A 26,433-nucleotide genomic window follows, 5' to 3' on the forward strand; every position below is an offset into this window, starting at 1 on the left:
GATGGCGGTAGGGAACAGAAGTACATTCAGACTCAGGGGTTGCAGATTCCCACTGTCTTTACCCAAAGCTACAGAGATTTTGAAGAGAAAATGAAAAGTTCCTTCATTTGTTGGCAACCTATGGTTAATTTGCAGTGTTTAGAGATGGATCTTCTGAATGATTCTTTTCCTGTTTCAGCTTGCTTTATGAAGAGGAACCACTGGGGCTTTAAGAAGAGGAACCACTGGGGCTTTAAGAAGAGGAACCACTGGGGCTTTCTAGTGCTAGAAATCCGGAAGTCCCTCCCACCGGAAGCTAGAGCTGAGGATTTTTTTTTTCCGTGGCTGACGCCACTAACTCTTGTTCACTGGCCACATCAGCCCCAAAACTGTCCCCGAGAGCATCTGTCTGTGCCCTCCAGCTCCTCCCTGGGGGTTTGAACAGGAGTCTATCATATGCCCAGTGTCTAATAGCAGAAAAATTACATCTGGCTGCTGAAGCTTCAGTTTTCGTGGTCATCCATTTTCTGCTACAGTCAGTGAACCATAGCTGCCCCACATACTTTGGCTCTCAGATTATGGAGTCCAACATTGCAAACAAAATATCAGTTTACCACTGCTCATTTAAAAAAAAAAAAAAACAGAACAAGGAAGACCTTTGTTTGCCTGGGTTTCACTCACTGTTTTCTCTCCAAACCTCCTTCCTCACAGATGACAGCTTCACCTTGGCTGCTGCTCCCCCTTAGTTCTACCAAGGAGCCCTATTAATCCTCCGTTTGGACTCCTCACAAAGTAGAAGAAAGCAACAGTCTTCCACAGCGCCCAATGTGACAGTCACCTAGTGAGGCGGTTGCAATTGCAAGCTGTTCCTGAATCTCGATGCTAGCCAGTTATTACTGGTAGTTTAAATACATAATGCAGGTGCAACCACTTTTCCAATGCATGTGCATCTTCACTGTAAAGTGATGCTGTGCTTACAGATGCTAGTATTACTGTACGCCTTCACTAACACTGGATTTCAAGTCCATAGCCACTGTATCTGCTGAGGTATCACTGTAATGTGTTAATGTGGGAAAAAAAAAAAATTCTTTGTTACCAGAAAGATTGCAGGGACTGGAGAGATAGGTCAGTAAAAACCTTACAGCAGAAACATGAGAACCTGAGTTTGAATCCCCAGAACCCAGGTAAAAAGCCAGGCACAGCAGTCTGTGTCTGAAACACCCAGAATGTGTGGAAGCAGAGACAGACAGATCCCTCAGAGTTCCTTGGCTAGCTAGTCTAGCTGAGGTAATGAGTCTCAGTGAAGATCTCTATCTCAAAAAATATATATACTGGAAAGTAGCCAAAGATGTAAACATAAACATGGACATGGACACACACACACAGAGGAGTAAACACATGTACATATGCACACATATACATACATTGGTATCATTACTGTACGGAAACTGGAGATCTCTAAATAAAAAATACCTTCTCTTCTCTTTGCAGGGAAAATATGAGAGACAGAGTGGTTTCCATCATTACCTCCTGCTCATTTCCATGGCATTAACCAGTTTTGGAGGACAACATACTTGTAACACAGACACTGGTCTGAAAGTCTAAAGACCCAGCTTCTACGCTGAAGTCTGGAAACTTGCTGGGGAATCTTGCATGCTTAACTTTCTCAGGTCTCCATTTATATGACACTATCACTGAGTGATATCAGAGATCCTTGCCAGCTCAGCCATTCTATGACTCTACAAATTGTAATTCTGGGTGCCTAGCACACATCTTCCTCCTCATAAAGCCCAGAATGGACACACATCTTTTACAGGTGATTGTATTTCCCAGCTCAGTGTTAACAGTCTCTTCACTTGACTGCTGATCATAAAAATAAAGCACCGTTCAAGATGCAAGTGGCCGCAAGCATTAGTGCTCAAGTAGGGAGCTCACATACCTTTCCTTGCACCAATGACAGGCACCATTTACTGAGTGCTTACCCTAAGCCAGGCACATTGCTAAGCCCATGCATATTCAAGCCTTTAGTCTCCTTGCCATCCTACATGATGTCCTGTTATTTTTACCACGGTTTAGGAAAGAAAACCAACTTCTTTTCTGGCTGTATCTGTATCATTGCTATAGCCTCTGGATCATCTCTTCTTCATGCAGAAATGAAGAAAGGTGGGTTCTTAACTTGTAAATATATAAGGCATCGCTGTGTGGGCCCCTGTCATGGAACACAGCGAGCAAGGTTCTGAGAAGAAAATAGAAGGCTCATTTAGGTATAACTATCATTTCCTTCTCTGGCACAAATGTCGAATGTCTATATAATTATTCTTAACTCCCACTGGCAGAGAGAAAGAATTCAGGGATTCAAAGTTTTCCATTCCTTTTAGTCAGTCTTAATAGGGGAATACATAAAACAGTGGGAAAGGCTTAAACCGGGCAAAGCTCTCGGTAGCTAAAAGAAATGGTTTCTATCACCAAGCCAGTGGGCCTTTTGATATCAAACCAAAGAAAATGAAGCTCTCCTTAAATACACTAAATCCAAACAAAAGCAAGCAAGTGCGGGTTGCACACAGGTTAGTAACCTCACCATGAAGTCGGCCTCTCTGTACACTTTCCATGTCAAAATCGAGTAACAACCACTTCTGCAACCACACGCCTGAATTCCTATCTCTAGAAAATACATAAAAAAAAAAAAAATAAAAAAAAAAAAAAAAAAGACAGCCAGGGGCCAGGACAATGGCTCAGAGGACAAAGTGCTTGCTGAGAGGACCTGAGTTCAGATCCCCAGCATCTATCTCTGTCAAAGCCAGTCATGACAATGGACAGCTGACACCTCAGCACTGGGAGGTGGCAGGAGGCAGAAATGGAGATCCCTAGAGCTCACTGGACAGCCAGTCTAGCCAAATTAATGATCCAGGTTCAGTGAGAGACCCTGACTCAAAAATTAAAGGGCAGGCCAGTCATGGCAGTGCACAGCTTTAATCCCAGTGCTCAGGTAGCAGAGGCAGGTGGATCTCTATGAGTCTGAAGCCAGCCTGGTCTAAATAACAAGTTCTAGGGCAGCCAGGGCTACATTGCAAAACCCTATCTACAAAAATTAAAATGATAAAATAATAAAATGGAGAAAGATCAAGCCAACAAGATCAGCCAACAACACTCCGACAGCACCGCTAGTTAGACTCAGTGAGTTAAATAGCAACAACAACAAAAGACAAAAAAAACATGAAGTGGGAGGAGGACATAGTAGGTCTACCTGGAGGGATCGAGAGTGGGGAGTTAGGGTGTAAATGATCAAGATACATCACTTACACGTGTATAATTCTCAAAGAATAAAAAAAATTCTTTTAAAAAATAAAAGTGCAGAGAGATCAGAGATGACTAACGTCAACCTCTAGCCTCTACACTTACATACAGGAACAAGCATACTTTACCAACACACACGAGAGAGAGAGAGAGAGAGAGAGAGAGAGAAAGAGAGAGAGAGAGAGAGAGAGAGAGAGAGAGAGAGAGAAAGAGAGAGAGAGAGAGAGAGAGAGAGAGAGAGAGAGAGAGACAGAGAGAGAGAGATTGAGAGAGAGCACTTTTCAACATTTATTGAACATAGAGAGGAGCCGCCAAGAACTGTGCCTGGCCCTAAGATGACTATGGTTCCACGTTCCATCCTGAGTACTAAGACTTCTGTTAGCTTTGTTTTTTTTCGTTTCTATTTCTGACAACCTGTAGGAAGCCGCTGTTAATGGTGGTATAATTCGCCATTCCAAGATGGCGCAGACATCGTGTCCTCCCACTAGTAAACAATTAACTGCGCAGGTGCAAAGGCAGAAAGCCCGCCAAAGTCATTGGCTGATCCCGAGGCGTAATATTGGGTGATGAGTGAACAGCCAATCAGAAGTGAATACGTCACTCTAGGGTGTATTTAAGCTGTGCCTCTTCCTGTCTTTGGCCCTTCCGAAGTCTTTCACGTCTGCTGATACAGATTAAAGCCTCGCTGTGGTGATACCCGAATACTGTCTCACGTGTCTCTCTTCCACGGGCGGAGGGGACACGGGAGGCGCGCGGAACAACAGCCAGCATGTATCTTTTTTCTCCTGCACATTATGTTTCTGGAAGACTGAGAACCACAGGCATGGAAGATATTACGCATGACTTGCAATCTTCCACGACAGGGTTGTGTGGGTTTTGAGTCTTGGTAGAAAGAAGGGAGGTTCAATAGTCACTTCCCTTCCCCCATTAGCAATCGCGGACATGTGGGGCATCTTCAGATGCAAGTGCCTGCCACGTCCAGCTAAATCTATTGTCAGCCACCTGCTTAGGTGTTATGGGGCATCCGGGGACAGCAGTAGATTGGACCTGCAGTTTTCTATCCCCCCTCACCAAGCAGCAACTTTGTAATTCTCACCCAAAAGTTAAAAAGTGACCCAGACACACTCCTTTCATCCCTGCAGCCTTCCTAGTAGTTTATCATAAATGCTTGATATCCTGTGTTAAATCCCTTCCTGATTCGAACACCTAAACTAATATCTATTTCCTTCATTCCTAAGTTATTGGTGAGAGAACGCAGAGAAGAGTGGCGCTATTCAGTAGAAATATGAGCCGTACACATCATTTAAATTTCTCTGTCAAAGTAGTCATATTTTAAAAAGGGGGGAAAGGGTGCAGGGTGTGACTTGAGCAGGCATTTGTTTAGCAAGGGTGGGATCCTAGGTTCAGTCCTCAGTACCAAAGAGCAAATACAAATAAGGGGAATGACTTTATTGACATTCATTGAACGCAACCAAAATATTACCATCTTGACATATAATCATTATAATGTACCAAGTCTTGGAGATAGAGTGTGTGTGTGTGTGTGTGAGCTCATATACATGTCTGTGTGCTAGTATGCGTGCACACATGTGCATATGCATGCAGATACAGGCCAGATGTTGGTGCTGAATGTCTCCGTCGCACTTTTTGAGGCATGCTCTCTCACTGAGCCTGAAGCTGGCTGATTGAGGGATTCCCCTGTGCTCACCTCTCCTCCTCCCGCTTAACACTTAACACTAGGATGACTGTTGAAACGCTTGGCTTTTTATATTGATGGTGGGACTAAAACTCAGGTCTTCATGTTTACATGGCAAGTGTTTTATTGCCAAAGCCATGTCCCTGCCCCCCCCAGACATATGTTTCTTTTTTAATGTTAATTTATTTGTTTTACATTTTTCATTCATTGTGTGTATATGTGGGAGGAGGAGCACGTTTCATGGGGTTCATGTGGAGGTCAGAAGTTAACTTGCAGAAGTCCACCTTCTCTCTAACCTGCAGATGCCAGTGGTCAAACGGAGGTCATCAGACTTGGCAGTAAGCATCTTTACCTCTAAGCCACCTCATCCAGGCCAAAGTGTTAAGTTTTATAGACATAGCAAATCTCAATTCACACTATCCATGTCCTGGCTAGTTGTATGTCAACTTGACACAAACTAGAATCATCAGGGAGGAGAAACTGCCTCCATAAGATCAGGTTGGAGGCAGGATCTATGGAGCATTTTCTTAATTGGTGATTGATAGGGGGAGGACCCAGCACATTGTGGTCCAGCCCTGGGTTGGGTTGGCAGTGCTTCGATCTATAAGAAAGAAGGCTGAGTAAGTCATGCAGAACAAACCAGTAAGCAGCACCCCTCCATGGCCTCTGCATCAGCTCCTGCCTACAGGTTCCTTCCCTGTGTGAGTTCCTGTCCTGACGTCTTTCAAAGATGAACAGTGATATGGACATGTAAGCTGAATAAACCCTCTCCTCCCCAACTTGCTTTTTGGTCAATGGTGTTTCATCACAGTAATAGGCACCCTAAGACCACCCACATACTAAAAGCTGCCTAGTACTACAAATAATGCTTGTGCTCATAAATGAATAAATATATTAATAAACAATATAAAATGATAGGATGGTCTACAACACAGTATAATGGCAGATCATCATGCTGTTACTAAGTGAGCTTGGGGCTTGGCAGAGAATTTGCTTTTGCCCAGGCAGCTGGTTCATCTCTCCATCTACCTATTGGTATCTGTCAAACAAAGCTCAATACAGTGAATTGAAGGCACTCTCCTGCAAGCAGCCTTCTACATGAAGGCAAATGTAAGTCTGTAGGCACCCCCACAGCACACAGGAAATTCCATCATGTAAAGAGGTTACAGGGGCTCTGAGAGGTCGGCCCTGGGCTGAGGCAAACTAAGTGCAGGGTAGAAGGTGGGCATTTCCTAAGGGTGCAGGCTGCTGTCGTGATGCCAAGTGCACTAGCCTGAGCTTCCTCCACTGTGTCTACTGGGAAGAGCCTGTAAGACTGCTTGCAGAGATGCTGAGCCGGATAAATAAATCTAGAATAAGACTCTTCCATATGGGCACATCTAACTGCATGAGCAATAGAAACCCAGCACTAGAACCTATATCACACAAAGAATGAATCAGAATCAGGAAACAAACCACTTGTGGCAACGCATCATGGAAGGGCAGCTGTTACAGGACTGTGTCAAGTCAAGCTATGCACATTTGACTGTGGATGACAAAGGCCAGTGTGAGAACAACTGACCACCCAGGGGCAGCCCGGGAACCAAGTGTGAAAGCAGCTGGTGATGCCTGACCATAGCCGGGATGGGATAAAGCCTGTGGCAACAGGTATCCTCTTGTTAGGGCTCTCTTTGTATTGTTTCAGCCTGGTAGGACCATGCGCCGACTCAGAACACCATCATCATAAGAACAGCTTCTCTGTGAGTTCTCACTACATGCCAGGCAACACGCCAAGAATTTCCCGTACGAAATCCTGATTTCATCCTTTCCGAGCCCTATGAGGAAAGCCCTGTTAGCCCCATTTCATACAAGAAAACGAAGGGACTGAAAACCTTATCCGAGGAAATGAACTTAATGACAGTGAAGCTCCATTTCAAACAAAGGCCCTTGCATTCTGGAACCTTCCACATAACTGCTATCTGTGCTGCTCCGGGAGAAGTCTGGCAGCTTTACTTCAAGGAGAAAAGGAGAGATGTGGTGGCTAGAGGGCCAACTGCTAAAGCCCGATTTTACCCACTTTATAAACAATTGTTTGAGTTGGGCCTAAACCAGGGGACAGTAGGGGACAACAGGGATGACACTGTCCACAGGGACGTTGGCACTCTGTACGTACAACACCCTCTCCAAATGAGGTCTCTCCTATGACCTCTGTGGTCATAGGAGCCCACAGAGAGACCTGGTTGGGTGGGAGTCTCAGAAAAACAGCCTTGTGAAAAAGAAAAGAACCTTCTCAGGTAGAAAAGGCATAGTTGCCATGGCGACCACAAATTCTTGGCCCAGTGGATTGAGTTTTAATTCAGAGAGGCCTGCTTTTCCAGAGGGGGCAAAAAATGAAATAAAGCGAATCAGAGTCCCCCCTGAGCTGTGGCAGCCCTCCACAGAGGGGCAGTGTCTCTGGTGGCCTCACTATCTAAACAGATTAACCGCCAGTGCCTGGAGGCCTGTGGCAGGCGTCTGCAGAAGATGAAGTGGGTTTTCATACCTGACAGTATCCCAGATGGAGCTTAGCGTGGCTTTACCAAAGAAGCTGCCAGAACAAATATGACACACTGCTCTGACAGGATCCGGTTCCAGTTGTGGCTCTCCCGCGGCCGACTGCAGTTGGCCCCTCACAATGCTGGCTTTCTCCTAGCCAGTCGACTGCCGTTTATTGACCCAAGCTAAGCCCCTGGCTCTCGGGGCTCTCCTACTCAGCTGCCTGCTGCCTTCACAGCCCGTTTCAACAGAGGCTGCGTTGTAATTCCTCTTCACGGATGAAGCCCTCGTGGTCTGGAACAATTGTGGCCCGGTGTGAGGAGTCGTGACACCTCTGTTTCCCAGCACCACTTCCTTTGCTGTCCCGCCTAGCACGCATGCACGGACTCTCTAGATACCTAGGATGTTCCCCAAAGTCTTGAGAAGGGAACGAGCTACAAGGAGCTTACACTCCTCCTGGGCTGGTCCTCGTGACCCTCATATTACTCCAGAAGATAATACCAGCCATCCACTGCACAAACTAAATACTGCTTTTCCATGTTTTACCCCTAGCTTATCAACAAGATGCCAACAAAAATACTCAAGGCCTAGAGTGGGGCAGGGGACTGCCCAAATCCTAAGGGTTCCTGGGCTTCAGAGGGTCTCAAATAGCAGAGTCAACAAATTTAAACTTGTGACAATAGCCCCAAACGCCTTTATTTTTACATTTATGTCTTACTCATACAAAAGCTATTTAAGCATTACCGACTTCTAAATATCCAAAGAGAATAATTATCCCATCTAGGGTCCCCAGTGAGATGAGCCATTTTCAGTTTTCTGCATTCAGTTGGTGTTGGTCTTCTGTTTTCCCAGAATTCTGTTTTCTCAGCATTACCTCATCTGTTTCACTAGTAGTTTGAAGAGAGCAGAGTCAGCTCAGCCTCCTGACTCCATAGGCGAAGCTAACAGAAGCAGCTCAGTCTGGGCAGGCAGCTCTAGTCAGCTAGTGAGCTGCTCCTCCCAGCAGACACAGTGCACCTCTATCTAGGGGCTCTATACAGCTTCTCCAAAATACTGGGGACCCCTGTAAGGCTTGTGTGGTATGTTGGCCTGAGGCCTGGGTACATGCGCTGGGGAGATGGATTCTCCTTTGAGAAACGGTACCCACAGTTGTCATGAGGATAATGACCTCACTGGGTGGCTTGGGCCATGAGTAAGAGAATGACCTCTTTATCACTATGGATGATGTGTTTCTGTGCCTTTGAATTGTGTACCATGAGTCAACTATTCAGAAGAAAGCTAATTTTAATTTTAATTTTAAATGATTTTACAAACAAAATTTCCCATACTACCAAAAACAATGTTATTAAACCATTTACTGTGATTATCATGACTCTCAGCTCACAGGAGGGACAGTGAGCCACCACGGAGATGAGCCCATGGGCACCTTACCCATGGACTCCAGGGAGATGAAAGACACTGGATATACATTTGTCTTTCACACCCAAAAAGAATGGAATTCAGTGGAAATAAAATAACCAAATCTTAATTATCCATGTTAGTGAAGGAAAGTCCAGAGTCAAGGACCTAAATTGTAAATAAACATAAAAATTTCTATTTCATGTTGGAATGTGTTGTCCCTTTTGGAATATAGATCTGTTTTCTCCCAGAAACATCTAGCACTGAACACTGAAGTAGCCCAAAGGACTAAAATATTGGAAGGCTATCCTGTTTTCTCCATGTGCCTAGGATGCCTTTGGCTGCTGGAAACAAGAACGTCACTGAAGTTGGTTTAAACAATGAGCCGATTTACCATCCCACAAGCAGAGACCCCAGGTCAGGATTTTAGGATTCAGTCTTGATCAGCAAGGCCACAGTGGTGCCCAGTCTTCCTATCATTTACTCTGCTGTTGACAGTGCTGGCCTAAGGCTGGGACTCCTGGGATTATCACAGGTAGCTACTAAGCTTCACCTCCAGGTACAAGGTCAGGGGGAGGAAGCATCTGTTATAGAACAAGAAAAACTCTCTGAGAATTCTCACTCGTGAAATCGTAGCACGCCTCCCTTCATCCCACGCATCCCAGAAAGAGCCACAAGCTCACAGAGGAACGGAGTGTTTGCAGTGGACTTAGAGACATTAAAGGGGGGAGCAGATGCAGCCTAATCAAAACTCTTCCTAAGTGCCCTTCCCACACACCCCTGCACACACACCCCTACACACACACACACACACACACACACACACACACACACACACACTCATCTGTGGCACAGTAGATTGCAATTGCTTATTGGCACCGAGAATCAATTTACACAGAGACAGCTCCTTCCCAGTCTTTCCTCTCGGGTTTTCTTCTGCTTCAGAATGGCAAGACAGGAGCTATGTGTTTTAGCTTCCAGTTCTTGCTACCTGCATGCTTCCTGTGATTAAAACTAAGTTTAAACAAGGATAATGCTCGCATCACTAAGACAACTTTCAGTGCAAGGAGAGTTCAGCAAGCTACAGAGAGCAAATTTGTCAAGGAAGAACACAGCAGAAAGTCAGCCCCAGGTTCAAGGTGGCTCCATCTATTAGGGTACCATATTCACTAGTGCCGTTTTCAGAAATCTACCCCGTTCAAAGCTATTTTCAAAAGCTAATGATAGCATGCCATGTATGTTATATGGTGTCATTGATTCTAAGAGTCTTTGTATAGTGTGAGACAAGTGACTGACCTTTGACCACTGTGCCTGCCACGGGAGCTCAGAAGTGGACACTCAGGGAGTGGTCTCATTAGAGGCATACAGTCCCATAAGACAAGGAATGGATTGATGTCACTAACTTGCTGAGCTAATAACCACCTCAGCTGCACAAGGGCCCAGTTGGAGGTTAAGAAGGGAATTGCCTACAAGCAATTTACACAGAGCAGCTGAGAAATAAAACCAAGTGTCAAAGAGGCCACTAAAAGCCAGGGAATCTGTGCCCTTCCCCCAAAACACACACCTTGTGGAAGGAACTGAAAGGTGCAGCTACTGGCTATGTTTATGTCTGAACCAGGGAAAGAAAGAGAAATGGAAAAACATGTAGACATGGATTGATCTAACTAAGTCCTAGTGAAAAGCATCCATCTCAGGGCTAAGAAGGACCAGACTCCGCATGACCTGCACCATCAGAAATGCGCAGTTTGGTCTCAAGATTGACTAGAAGAAATGGCAGGAATCTGAATCATCCTACAACCAAATTTAAAAAAAAAAAAAAAAATCCCATTCTCATTTGATAGAGGCACACTGCCCCCAAGCAGTCTTCATCGTCCTCGTCACATGAATCACCTGGGGAGCTTGTGCAGACGCAGGCTCTGAGGCAAGGCCCACGAGCTTACGTTTCTAACAAGCTCCCAGGTGATAGTGATATTGCCAGTCAGGGAGTTAGCTTGTACCTTCCCTGTGATAGAGAACAAAGTTTACTGAGTTAGCAGTTCATGTGGGTAAGACACTTGTCGACATTAAGATAGAAATCACTAAAAGTCAGTCAAGAGGGTGGAGGATATGATCAAAGTTGAGATATATCTGCCCGTGGTGGGACATGCCTCTAATCCCAGCACTCAAGAGACAGAGACAGGCAGATCTCTAGGAGTTTGGGGCCAGCCTGGTCTACAAAGTGAGTTACAGGAAAGCCAAGGCTGCAAAATGAAACCCTGTCTTGAAAAACCATAGACACACAGATACACACAAACACACACACACACACATACACACACACACTAAGATATATCCATCTTCACTGATGAAAAAGGAAATACAAATCAAAACCATAATGAGGTAACACCTAATACCTACTAGAAATAGCTATCATCAATAATTAAAAATAAGCCAATTGTACTCAGAAGGCAGAGTCAGGACCATTACCAGACCCCGGGAGTTCAAGGGCAAGTCGAGTGACTTGGTGAGACTGTGTTTAAACAAACAGATAAATAAGTTCAAAATACGTAAGACAAATGTTGGAAAGGATGGAGAAAAATCGGAACCCTTGTACATCGCTGCTAAGAACTTAAAGTGGCACAGCTGCTGTGAAGTACAATATGGAAATTTCTCAAAAAAAAAAAAAAATAAAACCTAACAGAATTGTTGTATGATCAATGGTTCTACTTCTGTTTACTAACACAAAAGACCTCACACGCAGGGTCTCAAGCAAATATCTGTGTATCTGTTCTGGGCAACATTATTTCACAACAGCCCAAAGACAAACGGAACCCAAGCGGTCATTAGTAGATGCTGTATTCTGAGTCTGGAATATCGTCCAAAGCCCCCGTGTTAACAACTTAGTTCCCAGCTTGGCACTATTGGGAGCTCTGGGCACTGTCAGAGATGGGCATAGGAAGAATTTTTGTTACTCAGGACATGCCCTTGAAGAAGACATTAAGAGTCACTCTTGCCTTTTTCCCTCTCTGACTTTCTGGTCCTAGCTACAAGATAACAGTTATGCCATACACTGTCTTTGTGATACGATACACAATGGCAGGGCTTACAGCAATAGCCCCAGACAATCACACACTGGAAACCCTGAAAAAAGAACCAGAAAGAAAGGAGGAAGAAGGGCTGGAGAGATGGCTCAGAGGTTAAGAGCACTGACTGCTCTTCCCGAGATCCTGAGTTCAATTCTCAGCAATCACATGGTGGCTCACAACCATCTGTAAAGGGATCTGTACTCATATACCTAAAATAAATAAATAATTATTTTTTTTAAAAAAGGAAGAGAGAAAAAGGGAAGAAGAAAAAGCAGAAGAGGAAAAGGAGGAGAAGGAGGAAGAAGAAGAAGAGGAGGAGGAGAAGGAGGAGGAGAAGGAGAAGAAGAAGGAGAAGAAGAAGGAGGAGAAAAAGAAGGAGAAGAAGAAAAAGGAGAAGAAGGAGGAGGAGAAGGAGGAGAAGAAGGAGGAGGAGAAGAAGGAGGAGAAGGAGGAGAAGAAGGAGGAGGAGAAGGAGAAGAAGAAGGAGAAGAAGAAGGAGAGGGAGAAAGAAGGAGAAGAAGGAAGGAGAAAGAAGAAGAAGAAGAAGAAGAAGAAGAAGAAGAAGAAGAAGAAGAAGAAGGAGAAGAAGAAGAAGAAGAAGAAGAAGGAGAAGCCCAAACCAACTTTTTCTTTTTTTGTAAGCTGGTTGGTTTGTTCAAGTATTTGCTATAGCAGTAGAAAGTTAACCAGTGCAATCAGTGAATGGATGAGCAGCAGAATATGGTCTAGACACAGAGATGGGATTCTGACACACTTTACAGTATAGATGAACTTGGAAGCCGTCATGAAAACTGAAATAAGCCAGACACAACGGGCAGTGTGAGTCCATTTAGATGAGGTATGTATAGTGGCCAAATTCATAGAGCTAGAAAGAATTCTAGTGGAGAGGAGGAGGGGGAAGGAGGAACTCCTAATTAAAGGGTGTGAAGTTTGAATTAGGAAAAATGATCGTAATAGGAGCAAATCATGATATGCAAAAAATGTGAATTCTTTAATGCCATTGAAGGATGCAACTAAAAAAAGGTTAAGTTGCATCCTAATTCGCGAACGCGCACACACACATACACACACACACACACACACACACACACACACACACACATTGATCAACCATCTTCCAGTTGAATTACCACTCTGCTTCTCAGCGTTGACCCTACTCACCATGTGTTAAACAAGACTGGCCTCCTGTCAGGGCAGGCGCAGACACAGACTGTCCAGGCTTGGTTTGCCCAGTTCCTCTGCTGCCTCCGATCTGTGCTTCTGTGTCACAGCTTCCCCCAAGGTGACCCCATCATCGTTGAGCAGCAAGCCCGTCTCTTCTTTATCCAGACATGCTCACAGGAAAGGTCTTTCCCTGGTTTCCAAGTCTGCATATTTGATTTTTTTAAGCTTATTTTCCTTAGCTAACTGACCCCCTGAAGTGTTTTGTTTGTTTTGTTTTTTTGTTGTTTTTTTTTTTTTTTCTTTTCTTTTATGTTTACAACAGCCTACCTGAGCCTGGAGAAGATTTGGGGCAGGAGAATCATCTCTTAAATCTACGATCACACTTGTCTGTAGTGAAGAAAAGAAAGCAGGAAAAAACCTTAACCAAGAAACACAAGCAATCTTGCAGACAAATGAGCTATCTTTAAAGATGTCACAGGCTGACAAACAGTTAGCCCCGTTCACCGCAATCATCCCCTCTCAGATCCAGGCAGCTTGAAGGCTTTCTCTGGGTGGAAAAAAAATTACACTGGCCTTGACTCAGACATCCTCACTCCCTTTAGCTGACAAGACTTAAAAAGAAATCAGGAACCAGAAAGAAGTAAAGGTTTGCCTATTTTTCCTCTGTCAGAAGCCTTACAGCTTCTAGAATTTATCCTGGGATCCCATTTTCAATCTCTTTCTTCCTGCACAAACATATCAATAATTGTCCCATTACACACACACCTGAACTATATTTACAAAACGTGGGTATAAATTATCCTGCAAATCTTATTAACACTGTGAATAAATTTAAAGATGTTCAAGTGAGGCCACAAATCAGCCTGTTTCTAACTACCTAAGGTCGGTGTGAAATCAATTCAAGCCAAAAGCCAAGAGCCTGGCACCACGTGGGAGCTGAATAGCAGCAGGCTGGCTTCTGTCAACGCTGCCTTTGTAGGTAGAGAAGGGTCAAGTGCTGGCAACTCAGTATGGCTCACCTCACCAAAAAAAAAAAAAATGCATCGGAAACATCCTAGGTTCAGGGGAACACTACTGTGTGAGACAACCAAGGTTGAAGCAAGGGCTGTGCAAGGCACAAGCATGAGCTAAGGGACTGACAGGCAGTCAGCTCAAATGCTGCATGGAAGTAAAGTCTGCAGTTTTTATATTCTGCTTAAAAACATAACTTATATAAATATTATGCACACACACACACAATCACCTAGACACAGTTATGCATGCCTGTGACCTTAGCCCTTGGAAGACAACGACAGAAGGACTGACAAAAGTTCAAGGCCAGCAGAGCCCGCATAGTGAGTTCAAAGTCTGTCAAGGCCCTATAAGGCATTGCCTTGAAAAACAACTAAAGAAAACTAAGATTATGCAAGGGTTTTTTTTTTTTTTAATTCCCCCACCGGGGCTTCTACTCTCTAAACATAATGTATGCTTACAGTTTAGTATGTTTCTGACTTTCCCCACACCTCCAATCTTTCTTTCTTCCTTCCTTTCTTTCTTTCTTTCTTTCTTTCTTTCTTTCTTTCTTTCTTCGCGTGAAATACTGGAGAGTGAACCCTGGGTCAGGTAAGCACTCCATCCTAAGCTACAACCCCAGCCCTTCTATCCATCCACCCATCCATCCATCCATCCGTCTATCCATCCATCCATTCTTTTTAAAAGAAAACTGAGTGGTACAGTCAATATTGTTTTACAATGTGTTTTGTTTTGTTTACATGTACAGGTCCCTAACAGTGGGTATATATTCTCAGGAATATGTCGCTACCCAATGTGTCATTCTTAATGCATCATACATAGAATGTAGTTGATCAAAGATGGCCATATCACTAAGTGACACAATTCTATGAGGCCATTGCAGGGTATGTAGTACCTTATTGACCTGAATGTAGTCGTTCATTGCATGACTCGATCTTGATACAACATTCTCTGTGTTGTATCAATTTCATTTTTCCAGACTTCGTCACGCTTCTATAATGTAAGTTCTCAAAATTAATTCCACCCTCCCTGCTCAATGAGCATTTAGATGGTTCCCACTTCTTGATGTTTCAAATAAAGTTACAATAGATGTCCTCAAAGTTGAGTCTTTCTCCTTCCTACTTCTTTTTCTAATTTAAAATTGCGCAATCAAAAGACATAAACATTTGACATCTAATAAACATTCTCTAAAGATCTTACTCCGTGCCTCCAGGGAACCTGACACTTAAATGGTAGCAGAGGAGGCCAAAAATGTAGTTTAGGAACAGGCAGTGTTTGGAAGGAACAGAGTACCACAGTGTTCCACTGCACCCCAGTTCTCAGTCCTGTGTTCCTTCCTCAAACACACCTGTCACTGCCTGCACAGCTGAGCTACAACCATGCCAAGGACAGTGCCTGTAGCCCAGATGTCGTGTCTCTATATTGAGGCAGCTTCTGAGGAAAGGGGACATTTCCATTCCCTCTATCTACTTTGAGGTCTTTTGGTTTGGTTCGGTTTGGTTCGGTTCAGTTCAGTTTGGTTTGGGAGGAACTAGCGATTGAACTGAGGCTTTCACAATGTGCTAGATAAATGTTCTATTCCTGAGCTGAATCCCCACCCCCTCCATTCTCTCTGTCTACTCCAGGACCACCACCTGGAGGACTGGCTCATGGCCACCCACCTGGAACAGCCAAGCAGAACTTGACTCCAACTCCAAACTCACTACCAGTGAGATCTACCTCTGGGCATCTACTCATAAATAGACACAAGAACATACCATGTGGGAGTGCCATGGGATGAGGCCTTACAAAGAGCTACAGCCTTGTCAAGTCCTGTGGGGTTTACTATTCTGTTGCAGGTTGTCTGTGGCCCTCTGCCTTGCAATGACAGTGGCTCAATACTTCTCAGTGAAGACACAAGCAAGGACCTCAGCACCTTGACTCAGGTATAAACAGAGATGACTCAGTCTACCTTACAAGACAGTTGTAAGGATTTATGAGGTATATGGGGCAGACCTGGCACCCAGCTAGGACTCAAGAGCTAAATTCTGCTAATATGAATATTGTTGATATCATCATGATGTTTCTTACCAATACATACTGATGCATTTACACACACATCTCTTCTACATCTCAAAGGGGCATGAATTCCCTGTCCAAAGTATGGGACAGAGGTATGGGACAGAGCCAGAGTTTATCAGATAAGCACATAAGGTATGCTGTGATGGAAATATTCAAGTTGTAGGCAATGGTGATAGAATTAACAGGGTCAGATGGAAGCCCCTTTTTGCTTCGGGGACATATCAAAGGTCTTTCCCTGCATTTGAAAGAGTAAAATGTTTTTAGAAAGGAACCCCCTCAAAGACAGAAGAGCATCTGGGTAAAGAGTGTATGGTTAAAGTTGGGACCTCAAATCCTGTGTGTAAACCTCCCAAGGGCATGGGGGGATATGGTTTTGGAGGGAATTGAAATCCATGGCCTTTGTTTTCACATCATTTCTGCCCAAGGATGACCCATGGCCAAACATCCCAGAGCTGTGCCTTCCCCACCAGCCCTTCCCAAGTGCCTAACCCATTGTTAGTTATCATGTTATCATTGTTGCTGATCATTTCCTCAGTGCATGCATCTTCTGGATAGGGGCACAGCTTTGCCTGGTGGGAAGGCTTGCAAGCCTCCTGTAAGGAACATAAGGAAAGGGTATAATCTGTACATGTCAAGAAGCCAGGAGAAGCTTTCTAACATCCTGCAGCATGATGAGAGATCTCCAGATCTGTATTTTTATCACACTCTATCTGATCAGGGTATCAGAAGAAATTCTACCATGCACTGAGCTGTATTCTGTAATCAATGATAAGCTGTCAAAAGGGATTTTTCTAAATGACTTGCTTAGACTAGATTGTGGCCTGAGAAAAATGGCCCTGTATTCAGAAAAATCTCTCTCTTTTTTTTTTTTGACAGAGAGACAGAAAGAGAGAGAGAGAGAGACAGATAGAGAGAGAGAGGCAGTTTTGGTTGCTAAATATTTGAATGTATTTAAATATTTATAGATTCACAATGTTAAATATTCAGGTTACCTCTGTAGGCAGATGTTTCTTATCATCAGCCATAGACTCACAGATCCGAATATCTCATTACCTGCTTCTTCGGTTATTCTTACAAGTCCTTTCAAGTGATTTAATTGCTCCAGGAACCAGGACATTTTTTATCAGTTCCTGGTAGCTAAATCGCTCAACCTCCCTGCACTGTACCCAAAGCTAAAATCAGTCTGGAACCATGACTTCCCCTTGCCCTCCTTCCCACCCTCTCCATGTTCCTTCATCATGCCTAACCCTCTCCAGCTACCATTGTAGGCTTAGTCTTTCTGACCTTCTTTGTCTCAGCTCCTTCAGGACCCTACAGTGAACTGTCCCAAACTGTGTATTTTATAAAGAACAGAAACGTAATCGTCATTGTCCTGGTTCATGGGTGCTGCCAATTCACCATGTTCTCCCACAGTGGACAGGGCCAGACAACACTTGCAGGTCTCTTTTTAAAATATTTTGGAGATTTTATTTATTTATTTATTTATTTATTTATTTATTTTTATATATGTGTATGACTATTTGCTTGAATGTGTATCTGTGCACCACATGCGTGCAGTGCTCTCAGAGGCCAGAGGAGGGCATCAGATCTCCTGAGACTGGAGCTAACTAAAGATGTCTATGAGCTGCTATATGGGTGCCGGGGATCAGTCCTGGGTCCTGTAGAAGAGCAGCCACGGCTCTCTTAACCACGGAGCTGTCTCTCCACCCGCCCAGGCCTTTTATTTACAGAACCACCATTCTTGAGGACTCTAATTTCATGACCTTCCAAAAGTTTCCACCTCTTAACATCATCACTTTGGGATGAAGATTTTAACATGTGGATCTGGAGAGACACAGACATTCTATGACCCTTCTACACTCACATTCATCTGCCAAAGGAAGAGACAACCTGACTCCGTGGGTCTGCTTCCTCTGCAAGATCTAGCAGAGGCCGTTAGGGACTCTGGGGGTTGTCCTCATAAAGAGCTTGCAGTTTAGTTTCAAAGCAATAGAACCGAGGTTGGTTGTTTACTTGGTTGTGTTATTTGATTATCTATAACCCAAATGAGTCTGCTTCTTCCTCCTACACCCTCATCAATGCTCAGCTTTCTGCCTTTACCCTAAAGTTAAGCTCCAGGGAGAAATCACAGCAAAAGCATAGTCTATTCAACTCACAGAGATGTTGGATTTGGTCCCCCAATGTCACTGAAAGAGCTCCAGTTACTTCACCTTTTGGGTCAGTTCTGCAAAATCATGTCCTTCTATCTAGTCCCTTTGTAAATAGCTTGAGTTGGGTGTCTGTCCACACATTACACATCACGATAGTTGGTGAGCATGCAAGATGTAAACTTCATTTTATCATCACACTGGGACAAGATGTGAGGGATCTCAGTCTATTTGCTTCCAAATAACGGAGCCCCACTGATGAGTGCTGCCTGCCAGCCATGGACAGATCTGTGAGCTACTGTCACCAGAATCAATGGAAGGCTTTCGAATCTGATATCAATCACTGCCCTCGTGAGCTTGCTATCCCAAGAGGACACTCGTCATTAATTAAGATGACATGACAGCTGTCATAAGAAAGGAACAAAATGCTTGCCAGAGTAGTGATATTCTGTTGTGGGAGCAGAGAAGGCTTTATGATTGAGAAATTGCATGTATGTGCATGAATGCACACGCCAGTGTGTTTGTGGATGTATGCACATGTGTGCAAGGGTGTGCATGCATATATGGAAGCCAGAGGTTGACATCAGGAATCATCTTAATTGCTTTCCCACCTCATATTTTGAAAGAGAAGTCTCTCACTGAACCTGGAACTCATTGGTTCTGCTAAGCTGGCTGGCCAGCAAGCCCCTAATACCCCTGTCTCCACTCCCAAAGGCTGGGATTACAGGTAAACACCGCTGAACCCAGCTTTGGGGGTTTGTTTTATTTCCTTTTTTCTATGTGAATACTTCACACTCTGGGCTTCCTGCCTCCCAGCAAGCCATCTTCCAGGGCCTCGAGGAGGCATTTTGTGAGGAGCCTAAAGGATAAGGAGCGTTGAAGTAGACAAAGATCAGAAGGAACATTCTAGCCAGAGAGCTGGGAAAAGCAAATCCAAGAACAGGAGCACTCAGTCCTGCTGAGCTGTCGTGTGCACGGTTGTAAACTGTGGGAAGATACAGTTGGGGACTGCTTTGTGCTTGGCTGAATGGGTTCTCTTAATTTAATAGGCCATGGGAAGAAGTCATAAAAATCTATCTGAGGCAAAGAATGGCTCGATCTGAGCTATACTTTAAAGAGATTGATCCGGCATTATGTGGGATGGGTTCAGAGGCAGAAGAATGGGGGCCAGAAGAGTAAGCAACCAGACAGAATAATCCTGGGCAGAAGATAATGAGGAGTTGAACTGGGCCAGCCGAGATGGGAAAGAAGGAAATTGATGGATGGGAGAGAAACTGCCAGCACAGAAAACTGACATGATTTGACAGCCCTAAGTAAGAAATCCTTCACAAACACGTGTATCGTTCCTACTCAGTGTTTCTTAGGGCCGTAGAGCTCAGCAGACCATCTGTCATTAATGCTAATGAATAAGTCGGGTTTTAACCCACATTCAAAGCCGACTGTGAGGAACCCAGAAACTCCACACTCGCAGAAATAAGGGAATAACTTTTTAAGATGTATTTTTATCATTCTTTTGGTGGTGGTGTTTTGCTTTGTTTTGTTCTGTTTGTCTTGTCTTGTCTTGTTTTTTTTGTTTTGTTGAGACAGGATTTCTCTGTGTAGCCCTGGTTCTCCTAGAACTCGATCACTAGACTAGGCTGGCCTCAGACTCAGAGATCTGCCTGCATCTGCCTTCCCAGGGCTGGGATTACAGGCGTGCGCCACCACTAGGCAGCTACTTTTTTTATTCGTTATATAACAGCATGTGTTCCTGTGTGTGGATGCATGAGTGAACACAGATGCCCTTGAGGCTCTGGAGTCTGGTTGCAAGCTACCTGACACAGCTGCTGGGACCTGGCACAGCTTCTGGGACCTGACATAGCTTCTGGGACCTGACACAGCTGCTGGGAACTGAACTCATGTCATCTGGAAAACCAGCGCATGCATAACTGCTGAGCCACCTCTCAACCCCCAAAATAAGGTAATATCACATGGCCAAGACCAATCCCCTACTTAGACCTGTGCACCCAGAACAGGGTTACACTTCTGTACCTCTAAGCCCAAGAGGAGCACCTGAGCAGGTGTCCTTGTGTTCTTCAGTTTCCTCGGGGTCTGTCATGCCTGTACTCCACCTTGAGGCAAACCTGTTGTAGAGCTTCTCCAAGGCTCAGTGGAGAGACACAAAATAATCTATAGAGGACAGAAAGTAGAAGTATCCTTTTCCCATCTTTATCCCTGCCACTCAGAACAAGGTCTAGCATATAGTAGACACACAGAAGGAAATGATTCGGTCATCGAATGAGTTCCAAGCATCCTAGAATGGCCGAGCACTCTGGAGACCCCAGCAGCTGCTGCCCTGTCACAAGCATCATTGCCGTGCTTTTTTCTTTTCTTTTTCTTTTTTCTTTTCTTTTCTCTTTCTTTCTTTCTTTCTTTCTTTCTTTCTTTCTTTCTTTCTTTTGTATTCTAGAGAGAAGTGAGCTTTCTCTAACTTCTGCTACACCCTCACAAAGAGCAGCGTATGGCCTTATTTGCACAGACCAGGGAAGTGGGAAGGAGAAGGGGCATGTGGCAGAGAGAGAACTCCTGCCCCACCCCACCTCCACCACCAAGGAAATTGACATTGACAGCAGTGTTCTCTCAAGGGCAGACAGAAGAACCGAAGGCACTGAACAATATTTTTTTAAATTTAAGTCAATAAAGCATTTGAGAATAGTTGCAGCATGAACAACTCACACAACCAAATAACATTCCCAGGCCCTTCCACAGCAGTAACTCCTGTTTCAACACTGGTCCCCTCCTTACCACCCCGAGATTGCTTCAAGCCATGATTTGATGAATCTCAGTGCCAGAAATAAAACAAAACTTATTAAAATGATGCTGTCACAGTGTTGTAATTTCATTCCGTGGCACTTTTCAGTTGTTTAAAAACAGGGTTTGGTCCCCAATCTTTGGGCTCGAGCTTGGAAGCAGCACTTGCCTCGGGTTTTCCTGTTTCTCTCTTACATACACAGAAGGTCTTCCTCAAATATTGAAGTCCACAAAGGTCCCCTGGGGGGAATGTTCAAGCTCCCCCTCCTCTGACTACTTGTGGGCTGTCATTATGTATGTGTAAAGCTTGGAGATTGAAAAATGACAGCAATCAGAATTCTGCTACACTACACTCTAGCAGGAGTCCTTGAAGTCCTTGGGAAAGTTGAGAATGGGGGAGAGGCAAGGAGAGTGCATTTATGATATGCTACGGATACACTCATGTGTATCCACCTCTATTCATCTCTCTCCAGTTATGGCCATGTCAATGATCTTGAACTTGCAGATTAGCTGCATGGAAGGAACTCAGAAACTTTCAATGTGGTCTTAACAGTCCAAGTGGTGAAATGAATGCACCTCCTAGTCCTCTTCAAATGAGAATGAGACATTATCAAAGAATGATGGTGCCCACCATGGAAACCATGCATCCAATATGATGGTCAATTTTGATCGTTGGTTTAACTGGACTGAGAACCACCTAGGAGACTGATAAGATATATGCCTGACCATGCTTGGGATAGAGAGATACCAGAGACAGTTGCTCTATGGGGACAGCAACTGGGGTGGAAAGACCACCCAGAATGTGAACTGTAGCATCCAAAAAGCTGGAGGCCACAATAAGCGAGAAGGAGAAGAAACGAGGTGCAAGCCTCACTCTCATGGTGTCTTCTGCCACTGCCACTCTCTGTGGGCATCCAGCCCTAGTGTCTTCCAGAGAGCTCCCAAGCTTTCAGCTTCAGACTGAGCTGGAGCTTGTTTCAGATTTCACCTGATGGTTATTATAGCACAGTCTAGCCTACACACACACACACACACACACACACACACACACACACACCTAGTGTATTCACTTTTCTCATCGCTAGAACAAAATACTAGACAAAGGCAATTTAAAGAAGAGGGGATTATTTTGGCTCACAGTTAGAAGGCTCACAGTCCATCACTGCAAGGACATTATAACGATGGGAACATGAAGCAGCTAGCCATATTGCATCTATAGTCATGTAGCAAAGAGAGATGAGTGTTGATGCTCAGTTCATTTTCCCAGGATCCCAGTCCATGGACTGGTGTTGCCCAACTTCAAGTAGATCTTTCCTCCTCAATTAAAATGTTTCTGGAAACATCACAGACACAACCAGAGATGTGTTTCCATAGTGATTTTAAATCTAATCAAGTTGTCAACAAAGACTAGCTATCACACCTGACCCAAAGGAAGGACCACCATTTAGAGAGATCAGGTGAGCATGCTTGGGAGAAGCCATGCCAGGAAATGCCAGTGAAGAAAACAAAAGGTTCAGGAGTCTGGGAGCATAAGCATGCATGCATACACACACACACACACACACACACACACACACACACACACACATGCACACGGCCTCACTTCGTCCAAGGGCCAAGATGCAGGTATCTGGTCTGGTTTAACCATCAGAGATCAGACAATGCCCCACCCCTGCCCAGGTACTTGGAGGAGCAACAGCAAAGGTGAGTCAGGGCAGGATAGAAGGATGCAGGGTGGAGGAGGCAGGAAAGATAACAAACCATAAGAATCAGAGGTTAGAGATGGTCCTGGGTCCTCCTCATCCTTTGGTCCTCCCTCTCAGCATCTGCAGCTCCTGGAGTCTCCAGCGTACAGTGACAGAAGGAGAGACGCTTTGCACCCAGATTGAATTGGACTCAGTGGCCTTAGATGTGACACTGAGCATCTAAGCTTCTATTGTTTTCATTTGTTCATAGTAGGCCCTACATCAGACCTGTAGAGGTCTAGAGCAGACTTAGCCTGTTGCTAGGGTAACACAAGATGATATATGTAAACCTATGGGATTTCAGACTTCAGCCAACCTGTTACCCTTCTAATTCTAAGAAAGCTTGCCTCTTCTTTCAGGTAACTGCATTATCCACTCAAACTTTGGCCATGTTGTCTGGTGAGACTTACTAAAAGTAGTAAGTCAGATGACTTTGATGATGGTGGCTGACCATGTGGTACTCACTCAAGTTATTCTAAGCATGACATGTTTCTCCTAAGAGCCATCCTTGATTCTAGGATGAGCCTATAGCCTAAGTACTTAGAATCTTTGAAAGGAACAGGAGTGCAGATGTTGAACCCCTGGCTTTGGCTATCCTTCTTTTCTGGGACTTGGTTACCTACTAATTTGAATCGTAGTATTGTAACATGTGAGGAAAATAATTCTGTTTAAGCCAAACGTTGGGTGCTTAGCCTATACTGTGGAACTGATTGTAGTAAGGCAGTTGTTGTCTTTCAGAGAGAGAAAAAAAATAGCATTCCAAGCTTTTCACGTTTCTACTGAGAAATCTGATGTTATTCAGACAGGCCTGTGGCTGACAGAGCTGTTTTAACGTGTCTGCAATCTTCTGACACTCCTGCCTTTAAGAGGTAGACCCTCTGTTCTTGGCACCTGCCTGGATAAAGGAATCTGGTAAAAATGACACCACATGATTCCTGAAGTCAGGAAAGAAGACACCATGGGGCTTCTACAGTTTCTCTAGGACATTCACTCTGAAGTCTTTAGTCCTAAAGAAAGACAGTCACATACCTGTCTACCTGCAGTAGAGAACCATGTGGAGAGAGTTGCCCAAAGAGCCTGGCCTGGTGCAATCTTTTCAGCCTAGGCACTCTTTCTGAGATAAAGAGGCCTTTTAAAGGCTTCCAGCCAACCCTAGCTTTTATCTGCAACCTTGACTGAGAACTGCCTCTCTGAACCCTATAAGCGCCCCCAGAATCCTGATCAAATAATTGATTGTATTTTTTTAGTGACTATGTAGAAGGCATTACCTCATGGAAGCAGATGACTAGGAAGGGCCCTCCTTTTGACAGCAATCTTTGCTAAGAACAGTAGTTAGCTGTTTGTTAAATTATCACGACTGTGTCTGGGGACTCGGCCCACTGAGATGAAAGCTTTAGAGACTTAAGCAAGTTGAGACGATTGAATGCATCATAGTACCCATACACGGCGGAATCCTGAGACGCTACTTCTGGAACCAATAAAAAGAAGTGGCCATCACCCAAGATACACAACGATGCATAGCTGAACTGTATTAGTAGTCTGACAAATACTAGCAAGCTTAAGGATCCATCCTCAATACTGACATAAACAGCGGCTTATAAAGCCAAAAACTGAAGCTTCTAGACTCCACTGCTACTGGTACTGGGCATCCTATGAACTACCGTCACCTCTACCAAAATGAACCTGGAGACAAAGATGGGAAGAAGAGATCAGTCTTATTCAAGTTTGGTGTTGAGAAGATGGTGTAAGCCTGTAAAGCTCAAAGGCTGACATAACCTGTTTTTCCAAAAGGAGAATGGTCTCGGCGCTTCACAGGGTGATAGACGGAAGAGTCATACACTCGGCAGAGTGCTTTGACATCATCTTTGGCTGACAGATCTATAGAGTGGCAGCTTGATCTACCCTTTCCTTCAAAGTCATCTTCAGGACTCACTTACTCTGTCCTCATTAACACATGAATTTGCAAGAAACTACAGTGATAAAGGAAGAGAAGGTTGGGATTGCCTCCCCTTAAGATGTTACAACCATGTGCAGGGATGGTTACAGGTAGGACAGAAGGGATAAAAGTAGAAGTAGCAAAGTTTTGTTGTGTCTTGTCAAGGAAAAGCTATTGCTTTTCCTACTAATACACTGCTATCTTTGAACTCATTTTCATTCTCTCCTTCTTTAATTCTTTTAATTCTTTTAATCTGCTCTGCTCCATGTTACAAGAAAAGGATCCAAGTCCTAGCTTAGGACTTGGTAGCAACAAGACATCCTGTATAGCCTAGCAGGTCAAGCCGTCAAGCTGAGGCTTTCTGATAAAGAACAAAGATGGACCATTGCTCCCTCGTGTACAAGTCAATCACTATGTGCCTGTTAATTGCTTGGACAGATCCTGGTTGGTTGGCTGGTTGAGCCATCTGTCTGTTCTAAAAAATTTAGAGATAGTATAAAGCCTACATGAAAATAGGGGTTAGCACAACAGTCCTTGGGCCTTTGGTCACTCTCACTCCTGAGAATGTCATGCTTGACCTGGTAATAAACTCCACCTGTCTTCTTTCTACACGACCCTTTGTGTCTCACCTGAATTCTTTCCATGGCGACCAAAAGGCCAAAGGAGACCAGAGTGAGATGTGATTTCAGAACATTTCAAAATGCTGAGAGGAAGGCCTGATGAGGTGGTTCATGGGGTACAACCGCTTGCCATCACGTCTGATTACCTGAGTTCCTTCCCTGAAGTCTACTCAGCAGAGAGAGAACTGACTTTAGAAAAATGTCTCCTGACCTCCAAATGCACGCAGCAGAAGACATGCATAAACACACAAATAAATGTAAAACAGAAATAATAAGAATAATGCTAAGATAAGTGTGGTTGTAGTTTTTGCATGCTACATTTACATTTAAGTAAATGGGATATGTTTTGAAATGTCTTGGAAGGACTATGGTTGTTGGTGTGGGACATTGAACAGATAGGGACATAGGCCATATTGGATTCTTTATTATGGTTGCCCAGCACCTCTCCCTTGATTGGAAAACAAGCCTTTCTCTGTCTTCTCCTGTGAGCCTCCCTTAAATCCCATCCATCCCTTGCTCTTCTCTCTAAGATGGAAGGCTGTCACTGTCTTATAAAATCCTGACTCCCCACTGGTGAGTGGCCAAGGGATTAAAAACCCAAACAGTGAGAGGAGCCCGGGATCTGCCCTAGCCCTGCTCACACCTGAGTGGAGACTCAGCAGTGTGGAAGGGAGACCCTTCCCCTCCAGATGTGAATCTGAGAAAGACAGTTGAATCTGACAGTGGAAATGGTCCCCCCCCCCCCATGAATAATGAAGCCTACACTCACAGGGAAGAGTTGGTGGGCCCCCGGAGGCCCTGTGGTGTTTCTCCCTGCTAACTTACACAGTCACTGTTGTTTGATTCTCCGCAGTAGAGCACATCCTTTACTGCGGCACCAGTGACAGGGGGCACACCTAGTAAACGCTTCCACCCCCTGCTGTGTCCCCTGCTGTGCTCCTGGCAAGCCTGAGAAAAGTTGAGATCATTCAAAGCCACACTCTGCTGGGGTCAGGGGTGGGCTTACCTACTAG

Source organism: Arvicanthis niloticus, chromosome 3 (genome assembly GCF_011762505.2).
Source record: "Arvicanthis niloticus isolate mArvNil1 chromosome 3, mArvNil1.pat.X, whole genome shotgun sequence".
Lineage (NCBI taxonomy): Eukaryota > Metazoa > Chordata > Mammalia > Rodentia > Muridae > Arvicanthis > Arvicanthis niloticus.